The 21,547-nt window shown below is 41.8% G+C and overlaps 1 pseudogene; it reads left to right on the forward strand.

The window, feature by feature from the left end:
- Positions 1 to 4,210: 4,210 nt before the first annotated feature.
- Positions 4,211 to 21,547, forward strand: part of LOC149210722 (endoribonuclease Dicer homolog 2-like) — a 46,293-nt pseudogene continuing 28,956 nt past the window's right edge.

Below are 21,547 nucleotides of genomic sequence, written 5' to 3' on the forward strand. Positions count from 1 at the left end.
TAACCAGAGTTTCCTCTTTGACCGATCTCTTTTAATTTCCATGCCCAAAATATAGTTTGCAGCACCAAGATCTTTCATGTTGAATTTGGAGGACAATTGGGTCTTCAAATCCTGGATAATTTCTTTGTCATTTCCAACCAGCAACATATCATCCACATACAAGACCAGATAAATAACACGGTCACCAATTAATTTAAAATACACACAATGATCTGCTTTGCTTCTGGTGAAGCCAAGTCCCCGTATAAATGTATCAAATTTCTGATACCACATCCTTGGTGACTGTTTTAACCCATACAAAGACTTCTTTAACTTGCATACCAGTTCTTTCTTACCCTTCACCGCAAAGCCTTCAGGTTGCTTCATGTAGATTTCCTCTTCCAAATCCCCATGAAGAAATGTTGTCTTCACATCCATCTGTTCTACCTCAAAATCAAAAGCAGCAGCAACAGATAAAAGTAATCTAATAGAAGTTACCTTGGCAACAAAAGAAAAAATATCACCAAAATCAATTCCCGGCACCTGGGAATAACCTTTTGCTACCAACCGAGCTTTGTATTTCTCCACCTTTCCTTCCGCATTTGTCTTCTTCTTGAACACCCATTTGTTGCCAATGGGTTTCCTTCCAGCCGGCAACTCCACCAGATCCCAAGCCTCATTTTTGTGCAAAGATGCCATTTCATCAACCATGGCCTCCTTCCAGACTTTTCCATCCTCTGAATCCACTGCTTCCTTCACAGTTCTGGGATCATCATCAGTAACAGACAAAGCAAAAGCAGATGGACTATACCTTTCTGGTTGCCTTCTTTCTCGAACTGATCTTCTCACAGCCGGAGTTTGTGGCTCTTCATCTTCTGATTCCTCCTCTGCTGTAGAGTCTGATTCTTCCTCCTTTGGCTCAAACTCTATCTTCTCAGGTTCCTTTGGTTGGACTTCATGTTGAATAACATATTTTACCTCTCTAAACACCACATCTCAGCTGTACACAACCTTCTGTTTGACTGGGTTCCAAAGCTTATAACCCTTTAAACCATCCTTATACCCAATAAAGATGCACTTTTCATATTTACTATCCAACTTGGTTCGTTTCTCCTTTGGAACATGTACATATGCATCACATCCAAATACCCTCAGATGTGAAAGAGAGGGTTTCTTACCAGTCCATACTTCATGTGGAGTGTTATCCTCCAACACTGATGAAGGTGACCTATTGACCAGGTAACATGCAGTATCCACCGCCTCTACCCAAAATCCCTGTCCTAACCCAGCACCACTGAGCATGCTTCTTGCCCTTTCCATCAACGTCTTGTTCATTCTTTCTGCGACTCCATTTTGCTGAGGTGTATATGGAGTAGTCTTCTGCCATGCTATACCACACTTCTTACAGAATTCTTCAAATTCCTTGCTGCAAAATTCTCCACCATTATCTGTCCTCAACACCTTTATCTTCTTCTCTGTCTGATTTTCCACCAGAGCCTTAAATTCTTTAAACCTGTCAAAGACTTTAGATTTCTTCTTAAGGAAATATATCCATGTATTCCTTGAGAAGTCATCTATAAATGATACATAGTACACAAACTTACCCAGTGATGGAACCTTCACAGGTCCAAACACATCACTGTGCACAAGCTCTAATATCTGTTTCATCCTCTTACCACCAGAGGGGAATCTCACCCGATTTTGCTTCCCATACACACAATTTTCACAGAAATCAAAATCCAGAGAGCTATCATTCATACCTTCTACCATACCTTTACCATGAAGTATTCGAAGGCCCTTGTCTCCAATATGTCCAAGCCTTTGATGCCACAACATGGTCTTCTCTCCAGAGACCACTAGATTTTCTACTCCATTTTCAGGAACCATAGAACTATTGCACCCATCAACAACAGTGCTACCTTGCAGCTTGTACAGAGTTCCAATCTGAACTCCCCGCATCAATATCAGTGCTCCTCGAACCATCTTGCAGGTATATTTCTCGAACACCGTCTTTACACCTGCATCATCCAACTTGCTTACAGAAATCAGATTTTTGGCCAATGCAGGAATATGTAGAACACCCGGAAGTGTTCTAACCCTTCCACCTTACAACTTCAACTTTAATTTTCCCCGACCAATGATTCTAGCCTTCCTATCATCTCCTAAGAAGACATCACCACCATCGTATTTCTCATACTCGCAGAACCACTCTCTATGGGGAGTGAAGTGAAAGGATGCACCTGAGTCAATCAACCATGCCTCATGATCTACATGTGTACTTGAAGAAGCCAAGTACACATCTGCACCTTCATCTGAGGTGGTTTTCGCCTCTGCAGAAGGAGCATCATCAGATCCCTTTCCTTTATCAGGAGCTTTAGATTTACAATCCCTTCTGAAGTGCCCTTCCTTTCCGCATTTCCAGCACACCACCTTTGTAGGTTTTCCTGGAGATTTAGATCTCCCTCTAGATTTAGATCTCCCACTCGATGACTTATTTTTGTTTCTGTTCTGGAACCGTCCTCATACAGACAAGGCATCACCATTCTGGTTGTCCATATTTTTCCGTCTCATCTCCTCCGTCAGCAAGGCTGAGACTATTTCATCAAACTGCAAAGCAGTTGCATTGCTACCTATTGCAATAACCAGACTATCCCACGAATCTGGTAGAGAACACAACAGACTAATGCACTTATCTTCATCTGAAATTTTAATATCAACAGATAATAACTGACTTACCACAGTATTAAACGCATTCAGATGCTCTGTCACCGAGTCTCCATCTTTTATCCTCAGGTTATACAGTTTTTTCCGTAGGAATAGTTTATTCACCAGAGACTTAGATTGGTACAAAGTCCCTAACTTGACCCACAAAGCCTTTGTCGTAGCTTCCCCTGATACATTCAGCAATACTGAATCTGAGACACACAATCGTATTGTGCTCTTTTACTTCCAATCCAACTTCTTCCATTCTTCATCGGTCACTCCCGATGGTTTAGTACCCGGATCTATGGCGATCCACTGATCTTTACCCACCAACAGATCCTCCATCTTGAGTTTCCACAACTCAAAATTCTGACCATTGAACTTCTTAATCTCTATCTTTCCACTGCTCGCCATCTTCTTTCACCACTAGAATCGATCTCGTAGATCTCCCACTGAACAGGGTCTACCACAGGCCCGAGCGAAACCCCTCAGCAACAAAGGCGTCCCCTTGAAGCCAAAATAGCTCTGATACCAAATGTAGGTTTTAACCCTGTACAGAAATTACCTGCATACGAATTCTTAAACAAAGAAAATAAACAATGCGAGAGCATAACCCATAAAACACATATGCACAGAGATTTTTCCCTGGATCCCAAAACCGGGACTACCAGCTTGATTTTTCATTATGTTCCTTTCAATGTTACAATACATATTTATACATGCCGAAGCATCCAATACCATGGACCGAAATCCATCGCGTCCAATACCATGGACCGAAAACCATCGCGTCCAAAAAACATGTGCGAAAATCATGCACAAAACCATAGGTGGGTCTGCCCAACCTAACATATGGTCCAAAACCAAAATTTTCCGGGGCGCTGCCCCGGACCCCATAAAGTGGGGTTACGGGTGCCCTTCAAACCCCCTATTAACTACGTGGAAAGAATATAACACAACCCAACAACAATACTAGAGTTCTGCCTTTAACTGGTCTGCTGAAGACTTTTTGCGACTTCTAGGGTTAGGTTTCAACTAAGAGAGTGACAGAGGGTAACAGGAAACCATGGAGGCACAGGAAGGAGGGAGCTCCACTCCCTTCTACAGTAATGTGCTTTCGAATAGAGGGAGAGTAGATAATAAAAAGAAAACTCCACAATCTTTGAAGGGCAAGACAAAAAACACTGAAACTCAGAAAGCGGGAGGCGATAAATCCCAAGCAGAGGAAAGGACCCACGAGGAAGACAGACAGGAGGAGACAACGGAAGACAGAGGTCAGGGAGCAGAGAGCAGAACCAAAATGGGGCCCTGTAAACCCAAGACCATAACTAAACCGCAGGTAATATTGAGCGATCTAGCTCTGCAAGAGCACAGGGATCACATGGCAAACTATGCCATTATATGCAAGTTTCTGGGAATTTGGCCGTCAGAGAAAGCTTTGTACACTTGGATAAAATAAAACTGGAAACCAAAGGGGGAGCTAAAGATACATCTTGGATCCAAAGGATTTTTTACAGTGGTGTTCACAAACATGGAGGACAGAGATAGGATTTTTGGAGGAGCATACTTCTATGCCACTGCCGGTCTCTATATGTGCCCATGGACGATGAACTTTGTGCCAGAACGAGAAACCTGCACTTCGGTACTGGTATGGATTAGACTCTACTCCTTACCTTTAGATTACTGGTTGCCAGAGTCTTTAAAAGCTATAGGAAATAAATTAGGTCATTTCTTAAAGATTTCAGAAGCAACTCTACGAGGAAAATATACCTCCTATGCCTGTATATGTGTGGAGATGGACCTATCAGGAGCTCTTCCAGATGAGGTCATTCTAGAAGTCTATGATGATGAATGGGTTCAAATAGTGGACTATGAGCATATCCCATTCAGATGCCACAAATGTCATGAGCATGGGCACCTATCTAGAGATTGTCCTCTCAACAAAAGGGAGGAATTCTCGAGCACCAGCAAAAGGAAAGAACAGCCAGGTTTCACCGAAGTAAGAGGAAAAGGGAAGGGAGGGGGAAAGAAGACACAAAAGAACCCTACTGAGAATGATAACAAAACAAGAAGTTACAATAGTTTTGAGATCTTAGAAGGAAGAGAAGAAGATGGAGGTATCCAAAAGAGCACAGAGAATCAGGTAGCAAGGGGGAAAGGAAAAGAGACCAGTATGGAGTTCACACAAGGACAGAATGAACATATGACGGACCCTTTGAGCACCATGGAGATAGAAAAAGACCATGAAATGAATCAAAGTGAAAGTGGTACAGAGGACCAATACTTACAGGAGATCCTAGAAAGGGAGAACCTAGAGCTGGAAAAGTTTCTAGAACAAGGAGGAAACCTAGGAATAAACTCCATACCTTAGGAGGACATTGACAAGGTTCAGCAGATATTCCTTAACAAGTCACACCAAATAGCGGTTGGGGTCAAACGGGGACATGATAACCAGGAACATAAAGGAACTTCCTCAATAGCATTAATAACGGGAAAATTAACAAAAAACCCAGGCAAGAAAAGGGGAAGGAAAAGACAGAAAGAATTGCTGCTAGAGTGTGGAAAAAATTACGATTGACTCTGGAAGGATGAAAGACCTTTCCAGTTACTCCTTCAAAACCCCATATTACAAATTGAAACATTAGAGGACTAGGGAGTAGAAGAAAACAGAGGAATCTAAGTAATAGGATCAGAGAAGAAAGACCCGATGTAGTGTTCATTCAGGAAATAAAATTCTCAGTGGAGAAGATGAGAGAAAAACAAAGAAAATGGTTAAATAGATATGAATACCTTGAGGTTAAGGCAAACAAATCTGCTAGTGGGATTCTCACTCTATGGGGCCCACAAAAATTTGGCATGATTGGTGCGAAGGTGTCTAGACATGACCTTTATTTGATTATTCAACTGGTGGGCGACAGGAAATGTTACATGATCACCAATGTCTATGGTCTATAGATAATGGAGGACAAACTTAGACTCCTCATAGAACTGGAGGAGATGAAGAAGAGGTACACATCTCTACCCTAGATTCTAAGAGGTGATTTTAACATGATAAAATCACTCATGGAGAAGAAAGGAGGAACTAGAACACTTGGCAAGGATTCAGCTGCCTTCCAGGACTTCCTCAACAATATGAAACTAGTAGATATAGAAACCAGCAATGGAATCTTTACTTGGAATAATAAAAGGGGGGGCTCTTCCCAAGTAGCCTCAAAATTAGACAGATTTATTATCTTCGAAGAACTTCTCCTCATGGGAGGTGGCCTGACTGCGCTCATCCTACCTTTTGGAGGTTCAGATCACTAGCCCATTCAATTGGAAGCTTCGTTATTAGGAAAATCAAGGAACAACCTGTTAGAGTCGGTCTAGTAGCCCTCCATCAGCGATCAAAACTCTTTGCATTTGCATAAGTAGGTGTCTCATCAGTGTCAATTTTTGCATCCCATTAGGCATGCCATAACCCTGATGGAGGAGCTGGTGTCTTTGTTCCCCTCTTGGAATTGCTGGATCAAGTCATTTCAGTCCTTAGTCACTTTCAAGCTTGTCTTGTCTTGTCTTGAGGTCAAATTCCTAGGTCTAGGATTTTGGTCAAGATGGTTTACAAGGTCATGTCTCTAAAGGTCAACAAGTGCTCAACAAGCCAGAGGGATGAGTGTAAAGGTGTTTCTTCGCAAATTTCAATCTTGTACAGTTAAAGTTCACCTTGGATTTAAAAACTCTGTTTTTTTTAAAGCCAAGGTCATTTTTCAAATTTTTGTAAAAAGTGATGAAATTTCAAAAAGCTTCCAAGGACAGTATGAAACCCTGGCTCCCTTGCCAAGATCCCTCAGATGCTATCCCTGCAAAAAGAATTGAGAAAAAGCATTAAATCAGTCAATTTCAGGACAAAGGAAACCAAGAAAAGTCAGTTTTATAAAGTGTCAAAGAAAAACATTATAAAGTGGGTTTGGGCATGAAATTTATTCAAATGAAAGCTATAAAGGCCCAATCTCCCTACATTTACCCACATTATGCATTCAAGTCACTTGCAAGAGAGTTTGGGCGAGTGATTGAGTGAAAGTTGAGCGAATTCGGGAGTTTGACAGGCGCGCGACCCGTCAGCGCCCTCCCTTTGAAATCACCTGCAAATTCACCCAAGGAGCTATCAAATCGCCGATTTGCTTAAGGCAGGCCCTCCAAACTCAAAATTGGTTGCTTGTTATGTTTGAAGGACATCATGAATGTGTTTTTAAAGATCAAATTGTGCAAGAGAAAAAGCTCCATATGGCTGCATATTAAATTTGTAAAAATTTGCTAGGGTTTTATGCTGTTTCAATGGTTTTTCCCTTGTAATCATTTTTCCTCATTCCCATTTCATTTTCCTTGTATTTCCATGTAAATTTCCCTTTTAAATTTGTAAAGAAGAAAATAAACCCTACCCCTTTTCCCTAAAAAATAAAAAATCAAGCCCTAACCCTACCCCTCATAATACCCATGTAAACACATGTATTTAATGATGCATATGCAGTGATGTTTGCAGTGTTTTTCCCTAAATTCCCTGTTGTATACATGTATTCCCATTTTCCTTTTAAAAAATGTCCCTCCCCTAACATTCCCCTCATGTTCCTTGTCCCCTTGAAACAGCATATAAATCAGCATTTTACAAAGCAGAAACAGCAGTACATTTTGTCCACTCTGCTCCTTAAACAATGTCAGAAACCGAAACTTATGAGCAGAGTGATGACCAAGCATCAAGTTCAGAGATTGAGGTACAGAGGAGGCCTCATAAGGGTGGAAAAGGTGGTCATCATAAGAGAGAGGAGCCTACTTATTTGATAGATTTGCAGGCTTGTCCTATGGCAGTCTCATGTTTCCAGTACATGTCTTGTTATGAGTTTTGTGAGAGGATCTCTCGGATTCAGCACCACAGAGAGTTGGCTCGCCTATTTGTTTTACATTTGCATGATGGACATGTCAACCTTGTCGGGGTGGACTTTACATTGACACCCGAGGTGATTTCACAGGCCACAGGGATACCTAATGTCGGAGAGGTATGGAATAAGCGTAAGGTGCAGGATATTGTCCATTTTGAGCCTTTTGTTAGACCAGCACTTATGAGACACTTGACAGGAGTGTTTCCCTTCAGATTTCTCCGGAGTGAGTATGCTCCCATGATGAGGCTCATCATGCACTATTTTACCTGTGAGGGCAGATTTTCACAGGTGTATTCATACCATATTCGCCTATTGATGCACTTTACACGGGTACGGATGATGAACATCCCTGTTTTCTTCTATCAGAACATTGAGAGGATGGTGTCCATGATGCAGAGGAAGAGCCCGGCACAGCAGTATAGGAGCCTTTACCACTATGGTTTGATTCAGCTTGTAGTATTGCATCAGTTGGCTCAGCAGGGCATCTCATGGGATGAGTTTATCTCTCGTGAGCTTTTCACAGCACCACCACCGCCACATCCTGAGGTTATTCACGAGGAGGAAGGACCATCACAGCAGTATGACATCCCCATCACTAGACATGTCAGCTCCTCACCATTGGTCACTTATCAGAGAGGCCAAAGGGCCTTATTTGCAGCAGCTAGGCGAGTATTTTCTCCACAGCATGTGGAAGGGGTCTCGCCTTCTTCATCAGCTCAGCGAGTGTTATCTCCACATCAGGTGGAAGGGGCCTCGCTTTCTTTAGCAGCACAGGTACCAAGGAGGGGCAAACAGCCCAAGATTGATGAGGGACCATCAGGTGTTCCAGATATAGAGCTTATTGATCTTGAGGTCAGTTCACCTAGCCGAGAGGCAAAGGAGATCATTCAGCACCTTAGAGCTGAAAATGATGCATTGCAGAGGAGACTAGAGGGGGCACAATGGACCATTTCATATTTAGAGTAGCGCAACAAACAGTTGGAGGATTAGCAAGCTCTTGATGAGTTGTGGAGGATCCGTAGTGACCGCAACTTGAATAGAAGGAGACTCGGTGATCTATTGCCCGCTGAGCGAGAGTCCATGCTTATCCAGCTTAATGCTCACTTGGAGAGGTTGTTGGCTAAGGCCAACCAAGATAAGAAATTGCTAAGAAACATGAAGAACCTTTATTGGGCGAGAATGCACGTGTGCAAGGCAAAAATGAAGATGTTCCAAAGGCGGTTGGTCAAGGCACAAAAAGCGAGAAAGAGGCCTGATCCCCTCCATATCTTGGCTGAGGTTTCACTGAAGGACCAAGGCACTAAATAGTCCAGCCACAGCACAAATCCCAAAAATTTTTGAGCATTTTGGGTAAATTTTGGTTTTTCAGGCAATTTGCAGGTTTTTCCCATTAACGGGTCTCACCCCCCGTGCGACCCTTCATTTTGGCAACTCATTTTTGCAAAAACTCAGCATTTCCAGATTTGTCATGCAAAGTTACATATGCTCATCAATGGACTAAGGATTTTATGAAGTTTTGGGCCTCCAGAAAGTCAAAAAACAAGCAAAAATTGACTTTCTGCCACATTTTTGAGTTGCAGAAAGCAGTCTTGCTTGGGCGATTGCAATTTTGGAGGGGCAAATGACCACCAAATTCAGAAATTCCAGTTGGTTTGGAACGTAGACTCACAGACCTTTCCAACAAGCCTACTCTTGCTCAATTTGGACACCTGGAAGTGCCCCAAAAGTGGTCCCAAAGGTGCGCGACCCGTCAGGCAGAGGCGCGCGACCCGTCAGGCAAACTTCTCCAGATTTCAGTGTACAGCTCAGAAAAACGCAGTTTGACCCTGTTTGACTTTTTGGGGTGGATTTTTATCCTCTTTGATGTAATTTATGTACTTTTTTGATGCTTTTACAATTATGTACCTCATCTAGAAGATTCATTCATGAAAAAGGTGAAAATCAAGTGAATGAATTGGTTTCCTAACTTATAGAGGCAAGTTGTTTTGACTGCCTAGTTTGTAGTGCTTATTTTAGAAGTGGTTGAAACAGCTCCTAGGATAGTGAGCTCGACCCATGGAGGCAGGGAAAGAGGTTAGATGATCTATATTATGTATTTTCTTAGTCATTTTCAAGGGTTGGAAGGTTGGACTCTTGAGGGATAAGCTATCATTGTATTATTCACTGTATCTCTGCAATTTTTGGCTAAGGAAGACCAGGGTTTTGCAGTCCTTTTTGGGATTCTTGTGGTTGCATGTATTGATGGTGTGTTTCTCTATGTACCTATAAGTGTGTTATGTGAATCATTTCCTTTCTTTTCCTTCTGCACATTAAACAAATGAAGTGTTAAAGTAGAATTCATGACTGTCATGCTCTGCTTTTAAGTTTGTTTAATTTCAATGTTTTCTACTGTTTAAGGAGGATTCAAAGTTATTGTTTTCCCTCCTTAGCTCCTCACTTGTCTTTCTCATCCATTCACCTCAGTTTAAGGCATCAATACTGTCTCCTATCTCGCCCCAAAGAACCCCCTGCAGAAACTGTGTCCAAACCCCGCACCCAAAAATTGCCATTCCCCAATTTTCCACCAAAAACTTTAAAAATCCCAAAATCAACCCTTTTGATCAGTTTACTAGCCTAAAATCAGTGTTACCCTATTGGTCATCTCCCTAATTGAATATCTCTACCGAGATAGACCGGAGAGAGCCCTCTCCTGCCCCGTAGGGCTAGCTACGAGGCTAAGTGGTTTGATGTGGCCTTGAGGTTTACCTTTCTCAGCCTGAGGTGAAATTTCAAGCGCTAACATATTGGCGACCATACTGGGGAGAACAACTTGTCTGTTGATTGATGTGTTTGTTTCATAAGTCTTAGACGGAGCCTGAAGTTACGCCAGGTAGCCTTCGAAAGCGCTCTTGCTTTGCATCAGCGCAAGTAGATAAACACTACTTCAGTCAATCTCCATGAGCTTGTGAATACAGCACTTCATTTGCTTTTCACCCTAGTACATGTATCAAGTTTAGATCTGATTGTTGATGGTGATTCGTGAACAACGATCAGACACTGACAAGGCTGAAATCATTCACCTGGCGACCCCTTCACTGAAAAATCCATAGATCAATGCTTCATGGTGACTTCACTGCAGAGAGATCAGTAGCTTTGAGATTTTCAAGATGGATCAGATTGCAAGAAGATATGCTCCCTTGTGTCGACATCACATCCCCGGTTTTCCAAATAAAATTCCGAAGGTCGATTGGTCAAGGAATTTGCCTACATTTAATGATGATGGTAAGAAGGATGTTGCTCTTCATCTAGTTAGATTTCATATGCATATTCGCAAGTTGAAGGTGGATTTTCCTGAAGATTGCTTGATGAAGATATTCTTGGCCACTCTGGAAGGTGCAGCCCAATCATGGTATGAAAGTTTGCCACCTGCTTGTATTTACTATTTAAAGGATTTTCATGCCTTGTTCATTGAAAGATATCAAGCATCTTATCCATCAATAAATTTGGTTCATGACTGTTGCAAGCATGCTTCAACTTTTATTGAAAGCCTTGAGAAATATTATGAAGATGATAATTTTATGGACATTGAGATTATGGAGGCTCTGTATGAGAATCCATTTCAGCAGCACACAGAAATCTTAGAGGGTACTTGTCAAGATCAGCAGGCTAAAGATTTCCATATGGTTGAAAATGATGAAAGAGCAAATGTTGTTTCAGATCTGTCCATAGAAGAAGACAGCATGCAGGTAACGAAGGAAATTAATGTTCCAATCTCAGAAAGTGATGATGATAAATTAGATCGGGAGATAAATTGGGATGAGGCAAAACATGTTGTTCCGGAACTCATAAAAGAGAGTTGTATTGTCGCCGCTGCCTCAAATGAAGAAAATGAAGTAGCAGACCTAAATGCTCTCATCTCACCAGCACTAGATCTTCATGAGGAGGTAGTCCATTGCCTCTGTGAAAAACAAGATAAGATCTTCGTTCAAGTAAGTGAAAAGGTTTCTCTGGATGAATCTATGATAGCTGATAGAAAAGTTAGTGTTGGGTTTCATGAAACATCTGAAATTTCTTTTCTCATGATTGATGAATGTAATGAGAATCTGGCTGTCATATCATATGAGAATGACCTACCATATATTCAAACTACAAAAGATCAGACCATTCAGGATTCCATTTCAGATTCTTCTTCATATGTTTCATGTGCTGAAATGTTTTTCCAAGAAGAGATCTGCTCATCCATTTGTTCAGAGTTTTTTGAAGCCCGTGAACATACTCTTTCCGAAGCACATGATGAAGGCAGATCAGAATTTGAAACAAAGGATACCTTGTTCTTTCAGCAGGAGGTGGCAATGTCAAGTCTTCATGTTTTCCAGGATCCAATGGCAGATTTGTTACAGTCAGCAGTGAAGGTGATTATTGTTGTATTCAGTGATGAAGGAGATCATGGTCAGCTATGTTTTTGGATGCCCAGGGATAGGTTTGTATTGTTGACCAGAAGATCTAATCAAGAGAATCAATCAAGAAGGCATCTGCTTGATTGGTTGCATTGGCATTTTGATATAGTTTGATGGTATATTGTCTTGTAAGAAACACAGGTGGTTGTCATCATGATTTCAAATCTTGATGGACTGCTGCCCTTCATAAGCTTTGTAAGTCTTGTTTTAAGTCAAGTCATGAGTCATTTGTGTTTGGTCTGTTGAGTGAGTTTTTCAAGTTATTTCAGTTTGCCATCGAGTCGGTTTGAGTCAAGCTTCAGTTAAGTTTCAGTCAGTTTTCAGTCAAGTTTTCATTCAATAAATGAGTCAAAGTCTTGTGTCGTTTGCCGAAATAATGACTCCATCGCCCAATGGTTGAAGGCACTGGTCTGCTCTCCCAGAGGTCTGCGGTTCTTGGTACCTCCAAGGAGCTACCATCCCCATTGGAGCCAATGTTAGAGTCGGTCTAGTAGCCCTCCATCAGCGATCAAAACTCTTTGCATTTGCATAAGTAGGTGTCTCATCAGTGTCAATTTTTGCATCCCATTAGGCATGCCATAACCCTGATGGAGGAGTTGGTGTCTTTGTTCCCCTCTTGGCATTGCTGGATCAAGTCATTTCAGTCCTTAGTCACTTTCAAGCTTGTCTTGTCTTGTCTTGAGGTCAAATTCCTAGGTCTAGGGTTTTGGTCAAGATGGTTTACAAGGTCATGTCTCTAAAGGTCAACAAGTGCTCAGCAAGCCAGAGGGATGAGTGTAAAGGTGTTTCTTCGCAAATTTCAATCTTGTACAGTTAAAGTTCACCTTGGATTTAAAAACTCTGTTTTTTTTAAAGCCAAGGTCATTTTTCAAATTTTTGTAAAAAGTGATGAAATTTCAAAAAGCTTCCAAGGACAGTATGAAACCCTGGCTCCCTTGCCAAGATCCCTCAGATGCTATCCCTGAAAAAAGAATTGAGAAAAAGCATTAAATCAGTCAATTTCAGGACAAAGGAAACCAAGAAAAGTCAGTTTTATAAAGTGTCAAAGCAAAACATTATAAAGTGGGTTTGGGCATGAAATTTATTCAAATGAAAGCTATAAAGGCCCAATCTCCCTACATTTACCCTCATTATGCATTCAAGTAACTTGCAAGAGAGTTTGGGCGAGTGATTGAGTGAAAGTTGAGCGAATTCGGGAGTTTGACAGGCGCGCGACCCGTCAGGCCAGGTGCGCGACCCGTCAGAGGCGTGCGACCCGTCAGCGCCCTCCCTTTGAAATCACCTGCAAATTCACCCAAGGAGCTATCAAATCGCCGATTTGCTTAAGGTAGGCCCTCCAAACTCAAAATTGGTTGTTTGTTATGTCTAAAGGACATCATGAATGTGTTTTTAAAGATCAAATTGTGCAAGAGAAGAAGCTCCATATGGATGCATATTAAATTTGTAAAAATTTGCTAGGGTTTTATGCTGTTTCAATGGTTTTTCCCTTGTAATCATTTTTCCTCATTCCCATTTCATTTTCCTTGTATTTCCATGTAAATTTCCCTTTTAAATTTGTAAAGAAGAAAATAAACCCTACCCCTTTTCCCTAAAAAATAAAAAATCAAGCCCTAACCCTACCCCTCATAATACCCATGTAAACACATGTATTTAATGATGCATATGCAGTGATGTTTGCAGTGTTTTTCCCTAAATTCCCTGTTGTATACATGTATTCCCATTTTCCTTTTAAAAAATGTCCCTCCCCTAACATTCCCCTCATGTTCCTTGTCCCCTTGAAACATCATATAAATCAGCATTTTACAAAGCAGAAACAGCAGTACATTTTGTCCACTCTGCTCCTTAAACAATGTCAGAAACCGAAACTTATGAGCAGAGTGATGACCAGGCATCAAGTTCAGAGATTGAGGTACAGAGGAGGCCTCATAAGGGTGGAAAAGGTGGTCATCATAAGAGAGAGGAGCCTACTTCTTTGACAGATTTGCAGGCTTGTCCTATGGCAGTCTCATGTTTCCAGTACATGTCTTGTTATGAGTTTTGTGAGAGGATCTCTCGGATTCAGCACCACAGAGAGTTGGCTCGCCTATTTGTTTTACACTTGCATGATGGACATGTCAACCTTGCCAGGGTGGACTTTACATTGACACCCGAGGTGATTTCACAGGCCACAGGGATACCTAATGTCAGAGAGGTATGGAATAAGCGCAAGGTGCTGGATATTGTCCATTTTCAGCCTTTTGTTAGACCAGCACTTATGAGACACTTGACAGGAGTGAGTATGCTCCCATGATGAGGCTCATCATGCACTATTTTACCTGTGAGGGCAGATTTTCACAGGTGTATTCGTACCATATTCGCCTATTGATGCACTTCACACGGGTACGGATGATGAACATCCCTGTTTTCTTCTATCAGAACATTGAGAGGATGGTGTCCATGATGCAGAGGAAGAGCCCAGCACAGCAGTATAGGAGCCTTTACCACTATGGTTTGATTCAGCTTGTAGTATTGCATCAGTTGGCTCAGCAGGGCATCTCATGGGATGAGTTTATCTCTCGTGAGCTTTTCACAGCACCACCACCGCCACATCTTGAGGTTATTCACGAGGAGGAAGGACCATCACAACAGTATGACATCCCCATCACTAGACATGTCAGCCCCTCACCATTGGTCACTTATCAGAGAGGCCAAAGGGCCTTATTTGCAGCAGCTAGGCGAGTATTTTCTCCACAGCATGTGGAAGGGGTCTCGCCTTCTTCATCAGCTCAGCGAGTGTTATCTCCACATCAGGTGGAAGGGGCCTCGCTTTCTTCAGCAGCATAGGTACCAGGGAGGGGAAAACAGCCCAAGATTGATGAGGGACCATCAGGTGTTCCGGATATAGAGCTTATTGATCTTGAGGTCAGTTCACCTAGCCGAGTGGCAAAGGAGATCATTCAGCACCTTAGAGCTGAAAATGATGCATTGCAGAGGAGACTAGAGGGGGCACAATGGACCATTTCATATTTAGAGAAGCGCAACAAACAGTTGGAGGATTAGCAAGTTCTTGATGAGTTGTGGAGGATCCGTAGTGACCGCAACTTGAATAGAAGGAGACTCGGTGATCTATTGCCCGCTGAGCGAGAGTCCATGCTTATCCAGCTTAATGCTCACTTGGAGAGGCTGTTGGCTAGGGCCAACCAAGATAAGAAATTGCTAAGAAACATGAAGAACCATTATTGGGCGAGAATGCACGTGTGCAAGGCAAAAATGAAGATGTTCCAAAGGCGGTTGGTCAAGGCACAAAAAGAAAGAAAGAGGCCCGATCCCCTCCATATCTTGGCTGAGGCTTCACTGAAGGACCAAGGCACTAAATAGCCCAGCCACAGCACAAATCCCAAAATTTTTTGAGCATTTTGGGTAAATTTTGGTTTTTCAGGCAATTTGCAGGTTTTTCCCATTAACGGGTCTCACCCCCCATGCGACCCTTCATTTTGGCAACTCCTTTTTGCAAAAACTTAGCATTTCCAGATTTTTCATGCAAAGTTACATATGCTCATCAATGGACTAAGGATTTTATGAAGTTTTGGGCCTCCAGAAAGTCAAAAAACAAGCAAAAATTGACTTTCTGCCACATTTTTGAGTTGCAGAAAGCAGTCTTGGGAGATTGCAATTTTGGAGGGGAAAATGACCACCAAATTCAGAAATTCCAGTTGGGTTGGAATGTAGACTCACAGACCGTTCCAACAAGCCTACTCTTGCTCAATTTTGAAACCTATAAGTGCCCCAAAAGTGGTCCCAAAGGCGCGCGACCCATCAGGCAAACTTCTCCAGATTTCAATGTACAGCTCAGAAAAACGCAATTTGACCCTGTTTGACTTTTTGGGGTGGATTTTTATACTCTTTGATGTAATTTATGTACTTTTTTGATGCTTTTACACTTATGTACCTCATCTAGAAGATTCATTCATGAAAAAGGTGAAAATCAAGTGAATGAATTGGTTTCCTAACTTATAGAGGCAAGTTGTTTTGACTGCTTAGTTTGTAGTGCTTATTTTAGAAGTGGTTGAAACAGCTCCTAGGATAGTGAGCTCGACCCATGGAGGCAGGGAAAGAGGTTGGATGATCTATATTATGTATTTTCTTAGTCATTTTCAAGGGTTGGAAGGTTGGACTCTTGAGGGATAAGCTATCATTGTATTATTCACTGTATCTCTGCAATTTTTGGCTAAGGAAGACCAGGGTTTTGCAGTCCTTTTTTGGATTCTTGTGGTTACATGTATTGATGGTGTGTTTCTCTATGTACCTGTAAGTGTGTTATGTGAATCATTTCCTTTCTTTTCCTTCTGCACATTAAACAAATGAAGTGTTAAAGTAGAATTCATGACTGTCATGCTCTGCTTTTAAGTTTGTTTAATTTCAATGTTTTCTATTGTTTAAGGAGGATTCAAAGTTATTGTTTGCCCTCCTTAGCTCCTCACCTGTCTTTCTCATCCATTCACCTCAGTTTAAGGCATCAATACTGTCTCCTATCTCGCCCCAAAGAACCCCCTGCAGAAACTGTGTCCAAACCCCGCACCCAAAAATTGCCATTCCCTAATTTTCCACCAAAAACTTTAAAAATCCCAAAATCAACCCTTTTGATCAGTTTACTAGCCTAAAATCAGTGTTACCCTATTGGTCATCTCCCTAATTGAAGATCTCTACCGAGATAGACCGGAGAGAGCCCTCTCCTGCCCCGTAGGGCTAGCTACGAGGCTAAGTGGTTTGATGTGGCCTTGAGGTTTACCTTTCTCAACCTGAGGTGAAATTTCAAGCGCTAACATATTGGCAACCATACTGGGGAGAACAACTTGTCTGTTGATTGATGTGTTTGTTTCATAAGTCTTAGACGGAGCCTGAAGTTACGCCAGGTAGCCTTCGAAAGCGCTCTTGCTTTGCATCAGCGCAAGTAGATAAACATTGCTTCAGTCAATCTCCATGAGCTTGTGAATACAGCACTTCATTTGCTTTTCACCCCAGTACATGTATCAAGTTCAGATCTGATTGTTGATGGTGAACAACGATCAGACACTGACAAGGCTGAAATCATTCACCTGGCGACCCCTTCACTGAAAAATCCATAGATCAATGCTTCATGGTGACTTCACTGCAGAGAGATCAGTAGCTTTGAGATTTTCAAGATAGATCGGATTGCAAGAAGATATGCTCCCTTGAGTCGACATCACATCCCCGGTTTTCCAAATAAAATTCCGAAGGTCGATTGGTCAAGGAATTTGCCTACATTTAATGATGATGGTAAGAAGGATGCTGCTCTTCATCTAGTTAGATTTCATATGCATATTCGCAAGTTGAAGGTGGATTTTCCTGAAGATTGCTTGATGAAGATATTCTTGGCCACTCTGGAAGGTGCAACCCAATCATGGTATGAAAGTTTGCCACCTGCTTGTATTTACTGTTTAAAGGATTTTCATGCCTTGTTCATTGAAAGATATCAAGCATCTTATCCATCATTAAATTTGGTTCATGACTGTTGCAAGCATGCTTCAACTTTTATTGAAAGCCTTGAGAAATATTATGAAGATGATAATTTTATGGACGTTGAGATTATGGAGGCTCTGTATGAGAATCCATTTCAGCAGCACACGGAAATCCTAGAGGGTACTTGTCAAGATCAGCAGGTTAAAGATTTCCATATGGTTGAAAATGAGGAAAGAGCAAATGTTGTTTCAGATCTGTCCATAGAAGAAGATAGCATGCAGGTAACGAAGGAAAGTAATGTTCCAATCTCAGAAAGTGATGATGATAAATCAGATCGGGAGATAAATTGGGATGAGGCAAAACATGTTGTTCCGAATCTCATAAAAGAGAGTTGTATTGTCGCGGCTGCCTCAAATGAAGAAAATGAAGTAGCAGACCTAAATGCTCTCATCTCACCAGCACTAGATCTTCATGAGGAGGTAGTCCATTGCCTCTGTGAAAAACAAGACAAGATCTTCGTTCAAGTAAGTGAAAAGGTTTCTCTGGATGAATCTATGATAGCTGATAGAAATGTTAGTGTTGGGTTTCATGAAACATCTGAAATTTATTTTCTCATGATTGATGAATGTAATGAGAATCTGGCTGTCATATCATATGACAATGACCTACCATATATTCAAACTGCAAAAGATCAGACCATTCAGGATTCCATTTCAGATTCTTCTTCATATGTTTCATGTGCTGAAATGTTTTTCCAAGAAGAGATCTGCTCATCCATTTGTTCAGAGTTTTTTGAAGCCCATGAAGATACTCTTTCTGAAGCACATGATGAAGGCAGATCAGAATTTGAAACAAAGGATACCTTGTTCTTTCAGCAGGAGGTGGCAATGTCAAGTCTTCATGTTTTCCAGGATCCAATGGCAGATTTGTTACAGTCAGCAGTGAAGGTGATTATTGTTGTGTTCAGTGATGAAGGAGATCATGGTCAGCTATGTTTTTGGATGCCCAGGGATAGGTTTGTATTTTTTACCAGAAGATCTAATCAGGAGAATCAATCAAGAAGGCATCTGCTTGATTGGTTGCATTGGCATTTTGATATAGTTTGATGGTATATTGTCTTGTAAGAAACACAGGTGGTTGTCATCATGATTTCAAATCTTGATGGGCTGCTGCCCTTCATAAGCTTTGTAAGTCTTGTTTTAAGTCAAGTCATGAGTCATTCGTGTTTGGTCTGTTGAGTGAGTTTTTCAAGTTATTTCAGTTTGCCATCGAGTCGGTTTGAGTCAAGCTTCAGTTAAGTTTTAGTCAGTTTTCAGTCAAGTTTTCATTCAATAAATGAGTCAAAGTCTTGTGTCGCTTGCCGAAACAATGACTCCATCGCCCAATGGTTGAAGGCATTGGTCTGCTCTCCCAGAGGTCTGCGGTTCTTGGTACCTCCAAGGAGCTACCATCCCCATTGGAGCCAATGTTAGAGTCGGTCTAGTAGCCCTCCATCAGCGATCAAAACTCTTTGCATTTGCATAAGTAGGTGTCTCATCAGTGTCAATTTTTGCATCCCATTAGGCATGCCATAACCCTGATGGAGGAGCTGGTGTCTTTGTTCCCCTCTTGGCATTGCTGGATCAAGTCATTTCAGTCCCTAGTCACTTTCAAGCTTGTCTTGTCTTGTCTTGAGGTCAAATTCCTAGGTCTAGGGTTTTGGTCAAGATGGTTTACAAGGTCATGTCTCTAAAGGTCAACAAGTGCTCAACAAGCCAGAGGGATGAGTGTAAAGGTGTTTCTTCGCAAATTTCAATCTTGTACAGTTAAAGTTCACCTTGGATTTAAAAACTCTGTTTTTTTTAAAGCCAAGGTCATTTTTCAAATTTTTGTAAAAAGTGATGAAATTTCAAAAAGCTTCCAAGGACAGTATGAAACCCTGGCTCCCTTGCAAAGATCCCTCAGATGCTATCCCTGCAAAAAGAATTGAGCAAAAGCATTAAATCAGTCAATTTCAGGACAAAGGAAACCAAGAAAAGTCAGTTTTATAAAGTGTCAAAGCAAAACATTATAAAGTGGGTTTGGGCATGAAATTTATTCAAATGAAAGCTATAAAGGCCCAATCTCCCTACATTTACCCTCATTATGCATTCAAGTCACTTGAAAGAGAGTTTGGGCGAGTGATTGAGTGAAAGTTGAGCGAATTCGGGAGTTTGACAGGCGCGCGACCCGTCAGGCCAGGTGCGCGACCCGTCAGAGGTGCGCGACCCGTCAGCGCCCTCCCTTTGAAATCACCTGCAAATTCACCCAAGGAGCTATTAAATCGCTGATTTGCTTAAGGTAGGCCCTCCAAACTCAAAATTGGTTGCTTGTTATGTTTGAAGGACATCATGAATGTGGTTTTAAAGATCAAATTGTGCAAGAGAAGAAGCTCCATATGGCTGCATATTAAATTTGTAAAAATTTGCTAGGGTTTTATGCTGTTTCAATGGTTTTTCCCTTGTAATCATTTTTCCTCATTCCCATTTCATTTTCCTTGTATTTCCATGTAAATTTCCCTTTTAAATTTGTAAAGAAGAAAATAAACCCTACCCCTTTTCCCTAAAAAATAAAAAATCAAGCCCTAACCCTACCCCTCATAATACCCATGTAAACACATGTATTTAATGATGCATATGCAGTGATGTTTGCAGTGTTTTTCCCTAAATTCCCTGTTGTATACATGTATTCCCATTTTCCTTTTAAAAAATGTCCCTCCCCTAACATTCCCCTCATGTTCCTTGTCCCCTTGAAACAGCATATAAATCAGCATTTTACAAAGCAGAAACAACAGTACATTTTGTCCACTCTGCTCCTTAAACAATGTCAGAAACCGAAACTTATGAGCAGAGTGATGACCAAGCATCAAGTTCAGAGATTGAGGTACAGAGGAGGCCTCATAAGGGTGGAAAAGGTGGTCATCATAAGAGAGAGGAGCCTACTTCTTTGACAGATTCGCAGGCTTGTCCTATGGAAGTCTCATGTTTCCAGTACGTGTCTTGTTATGAGTTTTGTGAGAGGATCTCTCGGATTCAGCACCACAGAGAGTTGGCTCACCTATTTGTTTTACACTTGCATGATGGACATGTCAACCTTGCCGGGGTGGACTTTACATTGACACCCGAGGTGATTTCACAGGCCACAGGGATACCTAATGTCGGAGAGGTATGGAATAAGCGCAAGGTGCTGGATATTGTCCATTTTGAGCCTTTTGTTAGACCAGCACTTATGAGACACTTGACAGGAGTGTTTCCCTTCAGATTTCTCCGGAGTGAGTATGCTCCCATGATGAGGCTCATCATGCACTATTTTACCTGTGAGGGCAGATTTTCACAAGTGTATTCGTACCATATTCGCCTATTGATGCACTTTACACGGGTATGGATGATGAACATCCCTGTTTTCTTCTATCAGAACATTGAGAGGATGGTGTACATGATGCAGAGGAAGAGCCCGGCACAGCAGTATAGGAGCCTTTACCACTATGGTTTGATTCAGCTTGTAGTATTGCATCAGTTGGCTCAGCAGGGCATCTCATGGGATGAGTTTATCTCTCGTGAGCTTTTCACAGCACCACCACCACCACATCCTGAGGTTATTCACGAGGAGGAAGGACCATCACAGCAGTATGACATCCCCATCACTAGACATGTCAGCTCCTCACCATTGGTCACTTATCAGAGAGGCCAAAGGGCCTTTTTTGCAGCAGCTAGGCGAGTATTTTCTCCATAGCATGTGGAAGGGGTCTCGCCTTCTTCATCGGCTCAACGAGTGTTATCTCCACATCAAGTGGAAGGGGCCTCGCTTTCTTCAGTAGCACAGGTACCAGGGAGGGGCAAACAGCCCAAGATTGATGAGGGACCATCAGGTGTTCCGGATATAGAGCTTATTGATCTTGAGGTCAGTTCACCTAGCCGAGAGGCAAAGGAGATCATTCAGCACCTTAGAGCTGAAAATGATGCATTGCAGAGGAGACTAGAGGGGGCACAATGGACCATTTCATATTTACAGTAGCGCAACAAACAATTGGAGGATTAGCAA

Source organism: Pinus tabuliformis, chromosome 1_2 (genome assembly GCF_031772625.1).
Source record: "Pinus tabuliformis cultivar Carrire ecotype Pingquan chromosome 1_2, CPIR1, whole genome shotgun sequence".
NCBI lineage: Eukaryota > Viridiplantae > Streptophyta > Pinopsida > Pinales > Pinaceae > Pinus > Pinus tabuliformis.